The 18,487-nt window shown below is 38.2% G+C and overlaps 1 protein-coding gene across 27 annotated transcripts in view; it reads right to left on the bottom strand.

Moving 5' to 3' along the window:
- Positions 1 to 18,487, bottom strand: part of rbfox1 (RNA binding fox-1 homolog 1) — a 644,752-nt gene that overhangs the window by 247,134 nt on the left and 379,131 nt on the right. The window lies entirely within an intron of this gene.

Below are 18,487 nucleotides of genomic sequence, written 5' to 3'. Positions count from 1 at the left end.
ACCCTGACACTCTTTCTGTTTGAATGCCTTTCTCAATTGAATTCCTTGTGAGCTCACTATCAAATAAAACGATTTACTGTAAATGCAATTGAATTCCTTGTGAACTCACAATAAAAAAAAAATGATTTAAATGCAATATTATTCTCATTCTTTAATTTCTCAACATTTCAAGCTACGCAATAACATGAAATAGTTTTGGAAAAACACGAAAAAAAGCTGTGGATTACGTGCTTAATATTATCCTTTCTGACTAACCTGATCAAGACACAAAACCATAACTATTAACTGGGCGGCCCTACACAACACAACAGTAGGAACCATGTCTCTCACAGCACAGAGCAACAAAGGACCCTCCAAAACACATCTCAGCCTGCACACACATTCAAAAAGACTGATTTTATACATAAATACACCACAAACCTAATCAAAAACGTGTCATATTCATGGCACTGCAATTACTAATATGCACATCTGTCCTTAAGATATTTCTTCATGTGTCTGGTCAGAACAGAATTCAATTTGCTTGAACACAGGATGTCGCGCGACATTTTCAGTTAACTCTAAAATACATCATTCTCCGCCTCCCCTTACAAGCACATCGCAAACACATTACATGTCCACTTCCACAGCTGCTGAGAACAAAGATTTATTTGCAGACTCCCCTCAGTTAATTAAAAAGAGGTTTACCTGTCCCCCCAAAAGACACAGCAGTGTGCATAATTAGACTGACCCTACCCCCATAATGTATCCTTGATATCTATAACTGTAATAAGACATACATTGAAAAAAGAAAAATACACCCCTGTTGTTGTCATTATGTTCAAACTGCAGTTTTTGTGTACTGTAGATACCAGAGAGAGTGACCTTGACAAACACTAAACAGTTAATAAGAAAAAGCAGGTTTCTTGATGACACTGACAGTGCTCTGTTAATTACAGAAAATCTAAATAAAGGTAGAGGGGGATACAATCTAATGGGTTTCACTGGGATATCATGTTTATTCTACAAATACAGGTTTCGAAACCCGAGAGACCAACAGGTATGTGGAGGTCTAGACAGAGATAGATGGATCATGAAGACTAAGTGAAATGAAAAGGAAACTGTGAAGACAGTATCACACTAAAAACCCTTTCAGACATGGGAAACCTTCATGAACACTGGAAACAAGTGGAATTCTGAAATATATTTATAGAGCACATAACAGATGACCAGAGACGCACTTCATTTATCAATGCACAAATGTGAAACAAAAAATGACAGAGAAATATATTATCATCATCCTGAAAGATAAGAACCTTGTGCATAACTCCAACCAAATTAAAAGGGAAAAAATAGAAACTCTAAGCATTAATTCTAGAAGCATCCATACACACAGAAAGCCCATAAGAATTCAACAAGGATTTTGGTCCTACTTACTGCGGCATTAATGTGTTTAGTAAGCTTGGGTTAAAATGGAAAAAAAATGGACAGACAGCTGTACTAATGTGCAGTTGGTATGACTGTGATATGAAATCTTCTGTAATTTCATCCACACTAACTTCTCTCCGTTTTATATAAAAAATCGCATCGTTGCAAATTGGATTTGCAATTCACTATTAGTGTGGTAAGAGAGAAAGAGTTCATGTTCTCATCTCCACAATCTCCCTTTCCTGGTGACAAAACCAAAACGCAAATCCCACTTCCACACATTCAGGCTGAAACGTCTGTAATGTGAAAAAAGTCATTTGAGGCAGCATTACTTTCTAAAGAATTAAATTCCATTGACACCAGCCAGATTTCTTCCTTGTAATTTGAGCTCATAAGAATGATTTTCAGACTGCTGAAAGCCTGATTTGTTCAATAATAATTCTAAGAATATTATGTCAAAAAATGCAGAGAATACAAAAGCACAGTTACTAATCTAATAGAACAATATTGTTTCTAATGCAGATAGAAGGAAATACATCTCAGTCCTGCTAGTGGGCATTACAAACCTATGCATTATTTAAGAGATGATATGTAATAGTTTCCATATTACTGAATTTCATGCAAAATTACAGGAATAAATTTGGATAAGCAGCAAAACTGTATTCTGACCTTAGAATTCCTGACTGTACAAAAAGTGAGACCAATGAAATTAGAAAATGAAGTTAAAGTTTCCAAATGTTTGCATAAATAATGTTCTTTGAGGCAGACTCAGATTAAGTGTTTCTCCTTCACTGGTATATGGTAAATACATTTAAAAAACATGGCATATTATACTGTATATCAGAGAACCCTTTGGTATACTTTAGAGTGTTGAATATTACTGATGAGACCCCAGCATTTTATTACACATCTGCAGACTGTTTCTCTGGGGTTCTGCACATCTGGAAGGGTCCAGTTTGAATGCTTTATTCACACAGGCAGCAGGTGTAACTGGCCAAACTCACAGCAGCCCAGGAACGGCAGAGAGAGATTTTCAGAGCAGGCAGCAGGAGAATTCTGAGACAGCATTCATCCAAACACATTCTCTTTATTTTACAAACTTACAGATTATTTGAAGAGTAAAAAGCAATCAAACACGGCAAAAAGTAACAATTAACTTATTTTGTATGCAATAATAAAAGAGGAGAGAAATAGCATGAACTGAATGGAAAGAGATGGAGGTCATCAGAAATGTTATTCTTGAGATATGTACATACTGTAAGATAAAGATTCCCTGTGTCTTTACCAGCAGCTTAACAGCAGTTATGCTGACAGTGGTTTCCACCATGGTATTGATTAAAGGCTTGCCTGCCGAGGCTGGGAGTTTCCAACACACAATGTAGGAGAGGGAGTCAGGATCTCACTCTCTCATCCTGCAACAACTGAATTAATGCTTTATGCACTCATTTTGTGGGGAAGGAGAGGGAGAAAGCTAAATGAAATCCTTTAATATGTGCACTTAGTAAGAAAATATATTTCTTACAAATGCATTTATAATGAAATATAAGAATGACAAATTGATCCCTTTTGTGCTGCTTGGCCCTCAGACTGGACTGCCAAATTCCTGGCTCAGTGATAGAAAAACACTGTGAGAGGCTCAGTGACTAAAAAGTAAAGTTGTAATGATCATCACCCACCCACTGTAGAACCTACAAGTGAAATGGTATAGTTGGTGTGGATCATGCTATTATTCAGTGAACCATTAACACCTTTTCTATTTTATGACTTTAATCACACAAGTATAACATGGATCTGCATTTTTCTTGAGTCTTTTTTCCAGTTCATGAAATATTAAAATGAAATGAAAAAAGATATGCTCTTGAGATTGACCCTGATGTCAGCTGATCGTAATAGCCATTCACTACTTCAGAGCTCTCTTAAAAAAACAGATGTTCCATTGAATCTCGCTTTTTTGGGGGGAGGCATGTTGCATCTTTTAGATAAAGAGTATAGTTTCGTTCTTTTCGGAAGCTGCTAATTTGGATCAGATATTGACGGTTCAGAAAGGAAGCTAACTGCGTGGAGGAGGACGAAGAGCCTTTCAGCTCTTCTGAAGCACATGTCATAAAAGCAGAGGCTGAGACCAGCATTAAAACCTGGGCTGGCAGGGCCAGGAGAGATGACAAGCAGTAAAAGAGCCCCATATGAATTTCCAGCCCATCACTCAGTGACTCATTTTAGGAGGTGGATAGGGGGAGACAGCACAGTCACTTTGCCTCATTGTGAATCTGCTGTCAAAGACTGTACAAGGGTGCCATTTCACATTCAATGATCCTGTCAAAACAGGTTCAACATTAATAATAAAGCACATTACGTACAGCAATGAACTGATTGCAGGAGAATAGATCCCTGGTTTTCTCAGTATTGAACCTTTTTCACCTCTATTCATGCTTGAATGTATAAAGCAAAAGGTAAAACAAAATAATCATTCACAAGGTACCTTTAACCCTTAATAAGGGTCAAAAGGTTAACCCTCCAGGTCCCAGTGTTCAATCGAAGGGCAAATGTAATTATAGGCTATACTGTCAGTAAAAAGAAAACAGCATCCCAACCGCCCACCACAAATGGCTAACATTGTTAAAATGTGCTGTATCTACATCATTGCAATGTGTGTGATGTGTCTTTCATGGGCTAAACTGATTGCTCAGTTTTAGAATGCAAAAGAACATGGGGCTTGATTTTGGTGATATTCAGAAATTCTTTATATTGTTTGAATCCACCTGTTTTAATCTGCAGTATTGTGACATTAAGGAATTCACACTTTCCCAATAAATGTCCATGCTATGTAACAAGACTGATAACATCTTAATTTCACAAGATTTATTTTAGTGAAGAGAGAATTCATTTTCATATACTGTATATGTTAGTTTGTCTGGGAACATACTGTACAAGACAAGGAGTTCACACTGCTACACACCATATAAAAGAATGATAAGAATTCTCCTGTAAGAGATCAAGCACTAGATTCAGTGCTATTGTTAATATACCAAAACACCCATGTTCACAGAATGAAGAGGGCTCACTCAGCCAACCACAGTAAAAATCAAGATATATCACTCTGAGACACACTTCAAAATATCACTGATTCGACTGAGCACAAAACAAAACTCAGTGTCTATGGAGTGAACCGAAAGCAAAAACGAATATATTTCATTATGTCAGGAGCACTCAGTGAAAGAAGCTGACGGTTAACTGCAGTATCACCTCACAGTGCGGGGCTGACCAAAGTCTCTGAGAGTGGGTTTGTCTTATAATATCTGGACAATTTAGATGCATCATAATTATTAAGCCAAAAACAAGAAGAACTAAGGAATTCTCTGTAGAACATTTATTATCAGCTCTATTCAGGAGGAAGATTTAGAAATAAGATGGAAAAAACACATATGATGGAAGTCATGTAAATTAGAAGATACTGAATGCATCCACAGGCATTATAATGTTCACAGCTGGTGCCAAACTTGCTGTGTTATTCCAACAATGAATGACACAGGGGAGTCAGGTATTTTTCTCTTTCTGGACTTTCCAATCCACTTTACACAGAAAAGAGGCATTTTCTAATGAAGTGGAATTGTCCAATTTCAGGATAGTAGTGGTTTGTTTCATTTCCTTCTTTCTTCAAACTGATCTACATTTTTTCATTTTCTCCATAAATTCACAGGCTCTTCCCGTTTGTACCAGTTTTTTTTGTGTTACTATCCACTGAATTTTAGCGACAACAGCTTTCAGCAAAAAAAACAAGATGTTTCGTTTCATATTTCAAAATGCACATTACCACGTTTTCGATTTTCTATTTAACTGGAAAAGGCAGACACTTGCCATTGTATTTAGGATTTACCTAAGTATCCATAGCTCCACTTGTCCTGTGTACTAGCAATCAGGATGCAGAATGGTGATTTATTTCTACTGCGGGCAACTCTTGCTAAGACATAACACAAGGACACCGAGTTTTCAAATTAGTCCCTGCTGTTGTAGCCCCTGCTACTGTTGCCATCAAATGTTGCTGTGCAGATTGAAGTGGAACATGTGGGTATCAGCTGGGACAGCAGCTTTCTAAGCATGTCTAAAATACAACAAAATACAGAAAAAAGAAGCTAATGCCTTCTCATTAAAGAGTGAGACCAGCTGCTAATTGACCTGGCACACCAGATGCTTCTCTCTGAGACTTGGCAAACCACCTTCTCAAAAGCAGTTTTCTGCAGCAGAAACAGTCAGAATATCTGTATCTAGTCATTATACTGCAGACTGTCCCATTGGCTTTTTACAAATAGGTAAACCTGAATAATTGCAAATACTGGTTTAGATTAAATTGCCTACAAAGTGAACATTATATATTATAAGACTATAATCTCTTTGTCTTTAACTCAGCCCGGAATGACATAAAAATGCAAGTTTTCTCTCGTCCAAACCTGGAAGGTTCTTAGGATGTCTAGATTCTCTAGGGATTGGGGGGGTTGTATTGTAGAAGTGTTCAGATTTAAATCTCAACTAAAACAGCACTGTCATGTTATTCTTTAGTTTTGCACTAGATCTCTTCCCAGACGGACTCAAAATGGGTGGTTGTGTTTTTGGTTCCTCCCAGGTCAAGGCTGAGGAAATCTAAACTGCTTTGAGCTGGAAGGATGTACACAAGTTCAGATACGTTCACAGCACAAAATATTGAGTTTCTTTTACTTGTGTCAGCCTGAGTCACTGTGCGAGATTTTCTTTTTTTTTTTTTAAACGTTCATGCAATTAATAGCGCCACCAGCTCGCTGTCAGAATCCTCAGCTCTCTGTGTGACTGTGGGAAAGTGAAGGGGCAGCACAGCTATAACCCATATCTCTGTATGTCAACAGAGGTGTGACACTGGAGTATAGAACCTTCACACCCTCAGTCCCCTGGTGTTCACTGTTGGCCTTTGAGCAGTGCTACATGAACTAGACAGCACGCAGCTTTGTTCAATTCGACTCGCTGTATCGTAGCTCTTGGTCTCATGGGGGCCGACATACAGGAACTAATGTTCTCTGCCACAGTGGTGTATTAATACAGCAGTAAAGTGCATTGTTTGCTTTCTTGGATTGACAAGATGCACTGGGACTGACTTCTTTCAGAAGCAATTTTTTTTTCTCTGATTTTTTTGTAGACCAAAGGTAAACACATCTACAGTATGAGATATACTGTAGAGTGGTCGCTTACTGCAATATCCACAGTGCAGCTTTTCCAAGCCTAAGGCTGTCCTGCCAGTAGTGTTTGTATACTTAATGAGGCTTGAAGCCCTCCGACAGGTCTAAAGATAAGTGAATGACGCAACTGTGACTTAGTTCTAACATTATTTGACAGCATTTGTCTTTTCCAGGAATGTATTCCGAGCAATTGGCCTGGGCTCCGGACTCTAACTGGAAGGTTAGGGATGCAGATCCTGGATGAGACACTGAGAAAGGTGCTTCACACATGTTGTTCTTCTTAAAAGCCCAAGTCCGTTTACAAGTCCTCCAGTAAAAGTTGCTTTGGATAAAAGCATCTGATGAGCAAATTATAATAAATAAAAAAAAGTATTAATGTGTACATGATACCACACATGTAAAGACATGGACAGAATATCAGATCCACTCTTCAGTTTTGGAACAGTGTACTTAAAAAGAGAAATATTTCTGTTAAAGGAAAAACTTTATGGATATCATAAAATGTAAAAACGATCAGGACATTTATTTGATATAATTGCCATGTGTGTCATATGTACTGGTTAAAAAAAAAGCCAATTCAGAAATCACTTACTGACAATTCTCAGGTACAGTATTTGACTGAGAAAAGGCCTTTTCTTCTTTTTACAGTTTGCATGATCCCTTAGCTCAACTTACAATCAACTTGGTATAATTTTAAAGGCAGTTCCGTCTTAAAGATTGTACAAGTAGAAGTGAAAGTGAAACAGGGCTACAAGTAATGCACTGTGTCATGAGTATGAGAGTTAGGACACAATGTTACGTCATCTGAAATCTAAACCTGCCTGTAGTCTCCCAAACGGAAATGTATGGCAAGACCTCCAGTCATTAATACATCATCAATCTACTGAATTTCAAACAAGTGAAACAAACCCATATCATGGACTTCATTGTACAATCTTCCATAGGTAGGACAAAGGGTGATAAGCTCATACAGTAGCAATTCTTGGGTGCTGACTATTTGCTCTTTAAAGAGTCTGCAGCACTGTTAACTTCAGCGTCCTCTCTAAATTCCACCCCGGTCTTGTACAGCCTGACGTCTCTAAATCTAAGCCTTATTTCAACTGGTGTAGCAGTCTTTTGCTACTGCCCCTGATCTCCTGGGCAGAGTGGCTTTTTGCTAATGCAGACTGGTTACTGTGTGTCACCCAGAAAAGAGCTCCACTATAGCGGGGGTCGAAGTGTGTCCCCTCGTGTGTGGAAAAGTGCTAAATATATGCAATTAATTTTCATAATCAATGGATTTGATGACAGGACCTCTGCTTTTTGCACTGGGTCTGCATTTAGGCTTTTAACAGCGGTACTCTTGTTGGAAATTTTAAAGCAGTAGGTTGAGAACTGGGTACACAAAAAAAAAAGAACGCAAGAAAGCAAAATCAATCACGATGAAAGGTCAAAGGTCAAAACGAACTGGACTTTTTCTGGTTTCACAGGAATTAAAAAAATAAAACAATAAATAAAAAAGACAGACAAAAGATTGTACAAGTAGAAGTGAAAGTGAAACAGGGCTACAAGTAATGCACTGTGTCATGAGTATGAGAGTTAGGACACAATGTTACGTCATCTGAAATCTAAACCTGCCTGTAGTCTCCCAAACGGAAATGTATGGCAAGACCTCCAGTCATTAATACATCATCAATCTACTGAATTTCAAACAAGTGAAACAAACCCATATCATGGACTTCATTGTACAATCTTCCATAGGTAGGACAAAGGGTGATAAGCTCATACAGTAGCGATTCTTGGGTGCTGACTATTTGCTCTTTAAAGAGTCTGCAGCACTGTTAACTTCAGCGTCCTCTCTAAATTCCACCCCGGTCTTGTACAGCCTGACGTCTCTAAATCTAAGCCTTATTTCAACTGGTGTAGCAGTCTTTTGCTACTGCCCCTGATCTCCTGGGCAGAGTGGCTTTTTGCTAATGCAGACTGGTTACTGTGTGTCACCCAGAAAAGAGCTCCACTATAGCGGGGGTCGAAGTGTGTCCCCTCGTGTGTGGAAAAGTGCTAAATATATGCAATTAATTTTCATAATCAATGGATTTGATGACAGGACCTCTGCTTTTTGCACTGGGTCTGCATTTAGGCTTTTAACAGCGGTACTCTTGTTGGAAATTTTAAAGCAGTAGGTTGAGAACTGGGTACACAAAAAAAAAAGAACGCAAGAAAGCAAAATCAATCACGATGAAAGGTCAAAGGTCAAAACGAACTGGACTTTTTCTGGTTTCACAGGAATTAAAAAAATAAAACAATAAATAAAAAAGACAGACAAAACATTTCTTATATGGGTTTTCCCACAGGCATTACAGGAGGATCCTCCAAGTTAAATGTCAGTTTTTACCCTTTGCTTTATTCCCTTAGTTTTCTCATTCTGCTGTAAATCAGCACTACAGGCTGTATCAGGCCTGTAGAAAGTGAATGATTCCTATATGCTAATTAACGCCTTTAACCCACTGCTTCTGAATGAATGAATGAATCTGTTCATCGCAAATTCATCCTCCCGCTTCTGGTGCAAGCCTAGAGGAATTAAAAACTTGTGAGATATGTGTGCAATAGTGCTTTTTTATTACAACGTGTCAACAACGAGTAGATCTGAAAATATTGCACAAACATATTTAACACACAAGCAAAGGGTTAGATAAATAGATACAGTACCACTAACCTCCATCAAAATAAATCACATTAATCTCTGATTTATCCTCTGTTGTCCAGCATTGTTGAAAGTCTCTGTTCCTATCAGTGACAAAGAAAAAGAAGATGCAGAAATACAAAGACTATCCAAACTATTTTCCTTCTTCTTAAACTTTAGTACTCACTCTGCAGTTCCAAACTGATATTCTAGAGAAATCTGCAAACCAATTCCAACATTGCAATTGCCTTAAAAGGCTTTTTCTTTTTAAAGAATACCATCTTTTATAGTAATATACTGTTATGCACAGGCATGTTGATGTCAGAAAATTTAACATGGCACCATAAAATTCCATATCCCTTAAGTGCATTTGTGGTCATCTTGTAGAATGTCATTGAATGTTTTAATATCCTTTATCTGTATTTTTTTTTACTTATAGCATTCATAAATATTTATAAAATTGCCCAATGTATATTCATGACAGTAACACACAAATATATCTGTCTGGCTACTGACTTTAAGAACAGAGACACAAACTTGCCTATATGACTGGACTCACTCCAGAACAGTAAAAAGACACATTTTGCTTACAGCCACAGTGGGGAAATCAAATTAATTTTACATGAGATAGTATAATGAATTTGTGGCTAAAACATAAATCTAAAGTTCCTTCTTTATTATTTATTTCCCCTATCACTCATCCACTGACAGAAACTTTCCAAAGTGTACCTTGATTACTGCAGTGAAAAAGATTTTCAGTCTCAAAAACTTGACTAACACACAGTAATTAATTTCTGGCAGGATGATTAATTGATTATCAAAGCCTGTAACCTGCTCAGTGTTTGAGAAGTGCTTGAAAAATGACTCTGGAATGACAACTTGTAAAGGGAAGTTCCCTACCTCAGCAGAAACACATTTGTGCTCTAAACAAAAGACAATTTAATGGCTTATTTTATTGTAATACGCCCTGCCTGACTATATTAATGTGGAATGATGGAATCATTTTTGGTGTTAAGAGATGGCTTAACCTGACCATTAAACATAACAAAAAGGTATCGCACACAACCAATCACTATCACAGTGCTCTTAAGGTAAACTAAACTCAGTTTTCTTTAAGAAATGTTGGACTTTATTCAGGTTTTATAACTAATTTTGAGAGCATTTCTCCCTGCTGTAATTTAACCTCGCTGATGTGTTTGGTTCCTAAGGTCCTAATTAAGCTGTTTCAGATTAAAATTTGATTTTAATGAAACACACCTGGTTGTTCTAAAAGTAAAGTCAGTACTACACAACATCAAGGGACCACATACCGTATGCCTTTATGAAACGATTTCTGAATCCAAATGAATTCATTTATGAAGCGCTATAAAGAAACTCTGCAGCACAGCAATTAACATTGTTACATCAATAACCTTTAGGCATCAGTTTTATCTCTTTCATAACTTGTGGTTATTTATTGGCAAGACAATTTCAAGATTGATTTTTGGTTTCTGTTTCTTCTTCATGTATTTTGGTTAAACACAACTAAGGCAGCTCTATTTATCTTCTTAGTAGATCAACCAATAGGCCAAATAGCTACCGTTCATTTGTACACTTTACTAATGAAGGTGCTTTTTCAGAGCACAGGCTTAGTATAGTCTGCACATTGTCACTTCAATGAAGACAGTGGGTCCTTTAGTTCATTTAAATAGTTCAGAACCTATTTACCTAACTCAGTTGTACTTTCAAGACAAAGCTCTTTGAGGTTTAATTTAAAGTCAGTGGGAAATTTCATTGTAATACAAACAACTTGAGCTATTTAAATTTTAATTTTTTACATTTCCTTTACCACAATGCCTTGCTTATGTATATTGCCCAATCACTGTAAAATTCAGAAACTCAAATCGGCATTTTAGCCAGGACCATAAAGACATAAAATCAGTTATTATATGTTTAATTAACATCACCTATATTATCACGACAAGGATTCTGCAAATACAGTATACAAACACTGGGACCAGGTGGAATAGTTCTTTCTGAGTATTTACTGTAGGCTTGCATGGCAATTTACCCAATCAAACTGCCACGATAAACTAAGTAAAAACATACAGTAAATGGAGAGTCAGAGTCAAACTCTTCAGACATAACAAGCCAGTCTGTTTGAAATTATTGAATAGCACAAGTGTCTGACATCTGTCATGACTTTCAAGGATTTTATATCAAGCACAAAGGGTCAATGTAGTATCAGATGTATATCTAGACATAAAGTGTTCCAGTGATACAGACAGAATTGCTGCTTAGCTTAGATAGATTACCAAGCTGCGGCTGAATCTTAAGAGCAAGCAAATTGTCTTCATTGACACGTTTCTCGATGCTCAGGCCTGTCCTTGTGTACAAGCGAGTCTTTTCTTTTTCTCAATCAACACCACAATCAGAAGCTCCCCTGCTCTCCGGGCTGATAGACTGCCCTTCCTAACAACTGCGAGACTGTGACAGCGCATTTCACCTCTGATCCTCACACGCGCACCAGAATTCCTATCAGCCGCTGCTTAACTCACTGCTGGACAGCGTGACATCTGGACAGGTGCCAATTACAGGCAGCCCTGCAGCGCTGTACAAGTCCCCCTATGCCACCACAGAGAGCACAGGCAGCAGTAACTGGCGCCAGAGCAGCAGGACCCAAAAGGAACAAGAGGAATCTTCTTGATCATAACAAGTGCTGGGACCTCGCCATCCCATCAGTGCTGCAATCAAAAGTCCAGTTTTAAATGTCTGACTACTTGGCCGCTGCTCAGTTCAATATCTGTATCTTTTGTCCGTGTTATAACTGGTACCGTTTTTACAAACCATGTTTTTTTACTGTTCTAGTTCATGCTTATGAGTTTGAACTTCAGGTAGCCCCTCACGAACAGTGGTCATCCGTACTAAATTCAAGGTGGATAGAGCAAGTCAAATGAATGGCCTATGAACACACTGTGATTGAAATGCATTTCATATTACCTCCAAAGGGAATTCTATACTGCTTCATACAGTACATATTTCTGCTTAAAACACAGGGTGTGATATATGGAGCTGGGGTCTAAAAGTCTGATTGGCTGAAGGCCCTGTTCTCATTATAATGTTTCTTAAATTCTGATGTCCAAAACAGGCTATACATTAAATCTTGATATAATGAGGAAAGAACTGTCATCTTTAATCTAAGGTATGGTGAAATGATAAGTTTAATAACATACAACACTCAAGTGATATTTTTTCTTCATTAGGTATTGCCAAAGTAACAAGAAAGGTTACAAAAGAGAGGAGGCCATTCGGCTTACTGATCACACAATCTCATCCAAACATTTCCTGCTGCAAAGTCAGTATGAGATGGGCTTTAACCCAATGGCTGTGTGGTTCCATGCTCTCTTTCTCTTTTTCATTCTCCCACTCTTTTCCGCTTTTTATAACCCTCCAATCAGGATTTGAAAACTGTGAACATTGTCAAACCATCTGCCATTTTCACACAACGTGAGCCCCACTGCTCCTACAGCGCTGCCCAGAGGATGGATCCGCCTTGCACCGCAGCAAGTGAGAGCCCATACTCTGCGAAGCAAAGGCTTTCATAGACGAAGGCATCGATCCACAATACGTCACTCACTCTGAGAACCCCAGACTTCACATAACGATCTGCGATAAAGCACATTAATCAATTCCAGAGAAGATTATAAACCATTCACCAAACAGGGAAGAGAAGAAATGCAAATTTGAATTAGAGATGAGATGAATTTGCTTCCCGCGGGCATCATGTGAACGTGGAGCAGAGGAACAACTTAGTGGAGCTGTCAGCGTTCTCTGCAAAAGCATTTTGTTGGGCTGCCTCATGCCAGCTTGAGAACAGAGGAACAACAGCAATATCTCTCTCTCTCTCTTTAAAAGCAACTAGATTCTTTCAAAAGCAGCTGGTTTGTGACCACTAATAAAATTTAGCTCATCCCAATTCTCCCCGATATACAGTATTATCCTCCTCAGTGAATCACAGAATGTTCCAATATATTAATCTGCTGGTGGCTCAACCGATGTGCCAAGAACTGAAATATTTTACAAGTTGTTGTTCCATAATGTCACACTACTGCAGACACAACAGCAGTGCTCTATAAAGCATGCTTTATAATCTTGGCTGGTTAGATTGGGTTGGACTCTTGACGATAGATATCAGTGAAGCTATAGACAGTAACAAGTGTTATATGCTGAAGATCCTAGTCTCAAGTGGACATGCATCACAATGTACAATTCAGAACCACTGACAGCATGTGCTCAAAAAGGCTCAAGGCAAAACAAATAAAACTCTTTCCCACCCCTCCTCACACCATAGGCAAAAGTCCCTTGAGGTCTCTTTGAGGTGCAGTGGTAGTACAAATTGGGGGATGTTGCACAACAGCTGACTGTGAGGCAACTGATCATGCACAAACCAGGCGCCCCAGGCACAATGGCTGTCAATCCATTAGTTAACACCACAACTCCTTGTACTGCTCACTTACTGAATAGCAGTACAACACACTGGAGCGTGTTCACACTGCTGCACTGATGATTATGACGATAAATAACGATTGACGAGAAATTTCCACCAATCAGGTCTTATATAATGTTCTAACAGCTTTAAAACTTGACTGGGTTCAACTTTATTTTTATCATCCCTCAAATTTCAAGCTGTTGCTTTCCAAAATCATCCATAAGGTACACCTAAATCAAGCAGTCTGGCCGATGTACTGTACTGTAAATACGAGGTAAAAGTTAAAGTCAGTGTCTCACCTGACACACTGTAAGGGGTTTGGGATTATGACACTTGCTTATTTACGCTTTACAAAAAACAGATATCATGGACCATAAAATGATGCTGTGTCGTCTTCAAATAGTGCGTGCCTTGTTCCACCCAGAGGTGAAGTACAGTAGAAAAGTACCTCACAGCTCCGCACAGATCGCCGAAGGAGTCTAACTGAGCAGGCAGGCTGTAAACGTCAATCTCTTTCACAGTGAGACCGATAAATGACTATGAGGAAAAAGCAAAACTTCGCCCCCAGGCTAGTAAATAATCAATACCTCTGCAGGCTCTCCTAATTAAACTGCCAAATAAATCCATCTTCCACAAAGTTTACATTTACTTAGAAAAGAAGAGAAAAATGACCAAGAAAAGCATCTTGAAATGACTTTTAGTGCCCTAAATCTGATTATGTTTTTCACCTTGCAAATGTACAGTAACCCTTTCACCCCATATTATGCCGCATTTTAAATACAGTGCCATTCAAATTCACCCTGGACTTTCACCTACAAACAGCGTTACTGTAATTTTAGCTTTTCGGAACAACGCAGTTTTACTGAAGGTCAACGAAATTGTGAAATTATCACAGACAAAAAAAAAAAGAAAAGAAAAAGCAAATCAGACATGGTGAAATAACATTTGTAATAATGAAATTATTTTCTCACCTCCGTCAAACTACCAGCAACATCACATCTGTTTATGCCACACAAAGGCTCAGGTGAGTAAAATATGACTGACCTTTATTACCAGCATATCACACAAGAGTTGCAGCTTTAAAGCCACATGATTACTGTACGCAATTCAATCATCTTAACCCTTAATGCATTTAACTAGTTTTAAATTATAGCAATTATAGGTACAGCAAAGCTTGTAGCATGGCCTCAGGTATTATACAGTACCTAAGTTCATCATTAATTTCTGATGAACTATATTACATCAAACCTTTATACATCTGCATTAATGTACATTATCCTATTCTACTCCCAGAGATGGACTTGTGTCCTGTTCAGGTTAAATCCTGTCTTTTCTGTCAGGTTAGCCTCTGGCACACAGTGACCCTTTATTGGATTAAGTGGTTAATTAAAATGGATGGATTCTCTGAATTTACGTTTTAGGTAATTAGTATGTCTCTTTCATCCTCTCATACAGAAAAGGACATTTTCTCATGACTTGCTCATTAATTGCTAACTTCCTCTGCCTTGTTCTTTGACCCTTTGAATCAAATTTACTTTTAAACTGCTTCACGTGTGAACTACATCTTGAATGTCCACACGCAGCTGACTTTTTCATTTAAACAATATGGAGGCACCCAATGGCCATCAGCCCAGCTTTACAGCTACATCCCCTGTACCTCACGGAGTTGGATTCTGTAGATGTTCCAAAAAATGGCAACATTGGCTTGCTTTAATTCTCCATTGCTTTTTTTGCTTCTTGTTATAGATTTGCTTCAACATTAATATGAAAACGCTGACCTGACATCATGCATCAAGAAAATGTATACATGGTAGTGCAAAAACTTAAATACAGTCCTCACATTCAAATGTGGGCAGAGAAAGTGTGTACTTCAAGTTCAGAATAACCCTTCAATTAGTAATTAGAGAGATAACGTAAGGGGTTCCTGTTATTTTCACTGGATCCTTTTGCCCTCGTTAATTTTGTACTGTCAGTAATCTGAGTGGAATGAGAATGTTAGTAATTACATTCTGGACAGATCACGCAGGCTGGCACAGACACTGTCAAATATGCACTATCATGGCGATTCCGAACCCACCCTTCTGTACCAAGATTTGCAGCTTTGATATATATTTTATTTAATTCTCTTTAAAAATAGGGTGACTCGGGGCTTTCTGTTTCTTTGTACATTTCTTAATCAAGCTTAATTATTTCAGATCTACCAAGCATGTCCGACCTCCAGAATGTTTTCTACCAGCTTCGGACTGAAAGCGTATGGCTTTTTGCCAGGGATTAGCATAGAGGAAGAAGGCATTAATGTATAATTTATTGATGAAGGTACAATATGCTGCTCCAGTGGACTAGAGCACAGAACAATCCCTCAGAACTCCCCTCCCTTGCAATGCGCCCCCAGCCCCATGACTTCATTAGCACACTGCCGACATACTAATATGGCTCCTGCTCTTGATTTATGCTTAACGAAAGCAACTATTTTTTTTCTTTTTTAATGAAAGCCATGCTAAAGCCATGTGGCCTCTTGGATTAGTAATGAGAACTGGGAGGCTGTATACTCCAGAGGTAAGATCTCAGGACTGGGAGTCAGCATGTCCAGAGAGCCTCGGAGCGGAAAAAAAAAAAAACTGCAGAGATAAGCACAGAGAGTGCTGCTGGAAATCAGGGTTCCCAGTTAGTAGGTGGCCAAGATCAGAATCTGCCTCTCTATTCAACACCTTCTGTGTCTCCAAGAGCAGGTTAATACCTACGCAACTACAGCATTGTACTGTATTTATTCTGTATCTACAGTTACAGCAATAACATCTACAGTTTGTGCAATAAGTAGGAAATACAAACAGAATCTATAGTCCCTGCAGGAATTAGTCAAAACTACAAAAGCTCCAACAAGGCATCAATATCTACAGAAACTGCAGTACGGTATTTGCATTTTCAACAGTGTTAAGTATGTATACAGTACAAACTCATATCTACAACACGTCCCCCACAATTTCCACTGAACAAACAAAGCAACGAAAACTGTACAACTGCAAGAGCAGCACCTAGATGGGAACCAAATGCATTTTTAATTAGAATAAACAGTATAATGGGTCACACAAGCAAACATACTGTATGGATAGGATCTAGAAGAATTATATCTGAAAATATCTGCATGCTTCCTTTTAATTTCCTTTTCCTCCTGTGACCACACGGAGACTGAAGGCATCCGAAGATCAAGGAAGTGCAGGTATGAAAGGTTTCGTTCCTGTCCTAAAGAAAAATCAAAAGCTACATTTAATTCAGGGATGAGTGGATTTTTTCATTTCATGCCTGATAAAATCTGAGTGAGTCCAGGTCAAGCTAGCCCTCGATCACACCCGAGATCTTTTCCGGGCAAGCAGCAATCAATTTCCATTCATAGCCAAAGGTGTGAATTCAATTTTACAATTGATGAAGCTGAGCTGGTATCTAAAAAGCTCCATGTCTTGGAGTTGACCAAACAATTCACACCTATATATAGAGCACACCAGATTTACACATTTCTCTGCAATATGCATTTGTATTGTGGCACGTTTTGTAAAGGCATAGTTGATGAGCTCCATTCCTTTCTGCATAGTGTGGCAGAAAAAATGATTTTTTTCTTTATTTATGAACAGGAAATAGCTCATCTTAATGCATATAATATGATACTATATACTATATAATAGCTAGTCTTAAATGCACAAAGATAGGACAGTCTTCATACATAAGGCAGGTATGTTTGACATCCCTGATCTGAAGTCTTCTGAGAAAATGTACTGTACGATTTGAAACAAAAGAAAGCAAAACAAGGTGGGAAAATATATTAATCTAAATTAATTTTAAAAACTTCTTCTATTTGAAAAGAGGTTTTGCAGCCCTTACTTTGCAGTACAACAAAATATACTGTCCAAAAATAAGAATAACTATACAGAAAATAAGTTGATAGCATGAATCTGAACCTGAAAGCTGAGACTTTTATAGAGAGCTGCTTGTTTCTAACGTAACAAAAAAGATCAACCAAGAAAAGACCCTACTGAGATTTCCAAATCCCAGCTTCGGAGCCCAGGTTTTTTTTTTTGTTGTTGATCATAATTCTGCTACAGACACACGCAGTAATGGCTGAAAGGACTCATCTGACTGGTTAATGATACACCCATGAGTTTCTCTCACACAACAAAGAATGATGCCACCATCCCTGCCAGAGGAAGTGATGAGAGGTCTCTCTTATTTCATCAATGAGGTCAGGGGTATCATTGCTTCAGACTTCATATACACATCTAAATAAGCAGCATAATTCATGTTTTGTGCTGGCCTCCAGGCAATAAAAAGGAAAGTTTTGATCTTGTCAAGCCACATCATTTTCAGATGTCACACAATCACAAGCTTCATCCCCTCTCCAGACAGCACACATATGGTCTAGGGTTCCCACATTTAAAAAGCAAGAGAATTTATTACATACACTATGCACAGATGCTTAAAATAGTCACAACTGTCAGATGCAAGTTTCGTTTGCCTGCACCCTCCATTATTTAAAAGCAGTATCTAATTTTGCATTGTAAGAAGTGTACAATGACAGTTGGTTCTTTATTTATTCATATTTCTGTTGTTGAGCTTGTGTAATAGGTACCGATGCACATTGAGAAATGATCACCTACTGTATTCTGTGGTGGGATTACATCATGTTATTATTTCACTTCAAACTGGATTCAATTACTCCTATCGGGCTTTATAATACACAGTACTTGCTTTCTAACCACG

Source organism: Lepisosteus platostomus, chromosome 19 (genome assembly GCF_059453375.1).
Source record: "Lepisosteus platostomus isolate fLepPlt1 chromosome 19, fLepPlt1.hap1, whole genome shotgun sequence".
Taxonomy (NCBI): domain Eukaryota; kingdom Metazoa; phylum Chordata; class Actinopteri; order Semionotiformes; family Lepisosteidae; genus Lepisosteus; species Lepisosteus platostomus.
The sequence above is the reverse complement of the archived record's forward strand: the minus strand, read 5'-3'. Positions and strand labels throughout refer to the sequence as shown.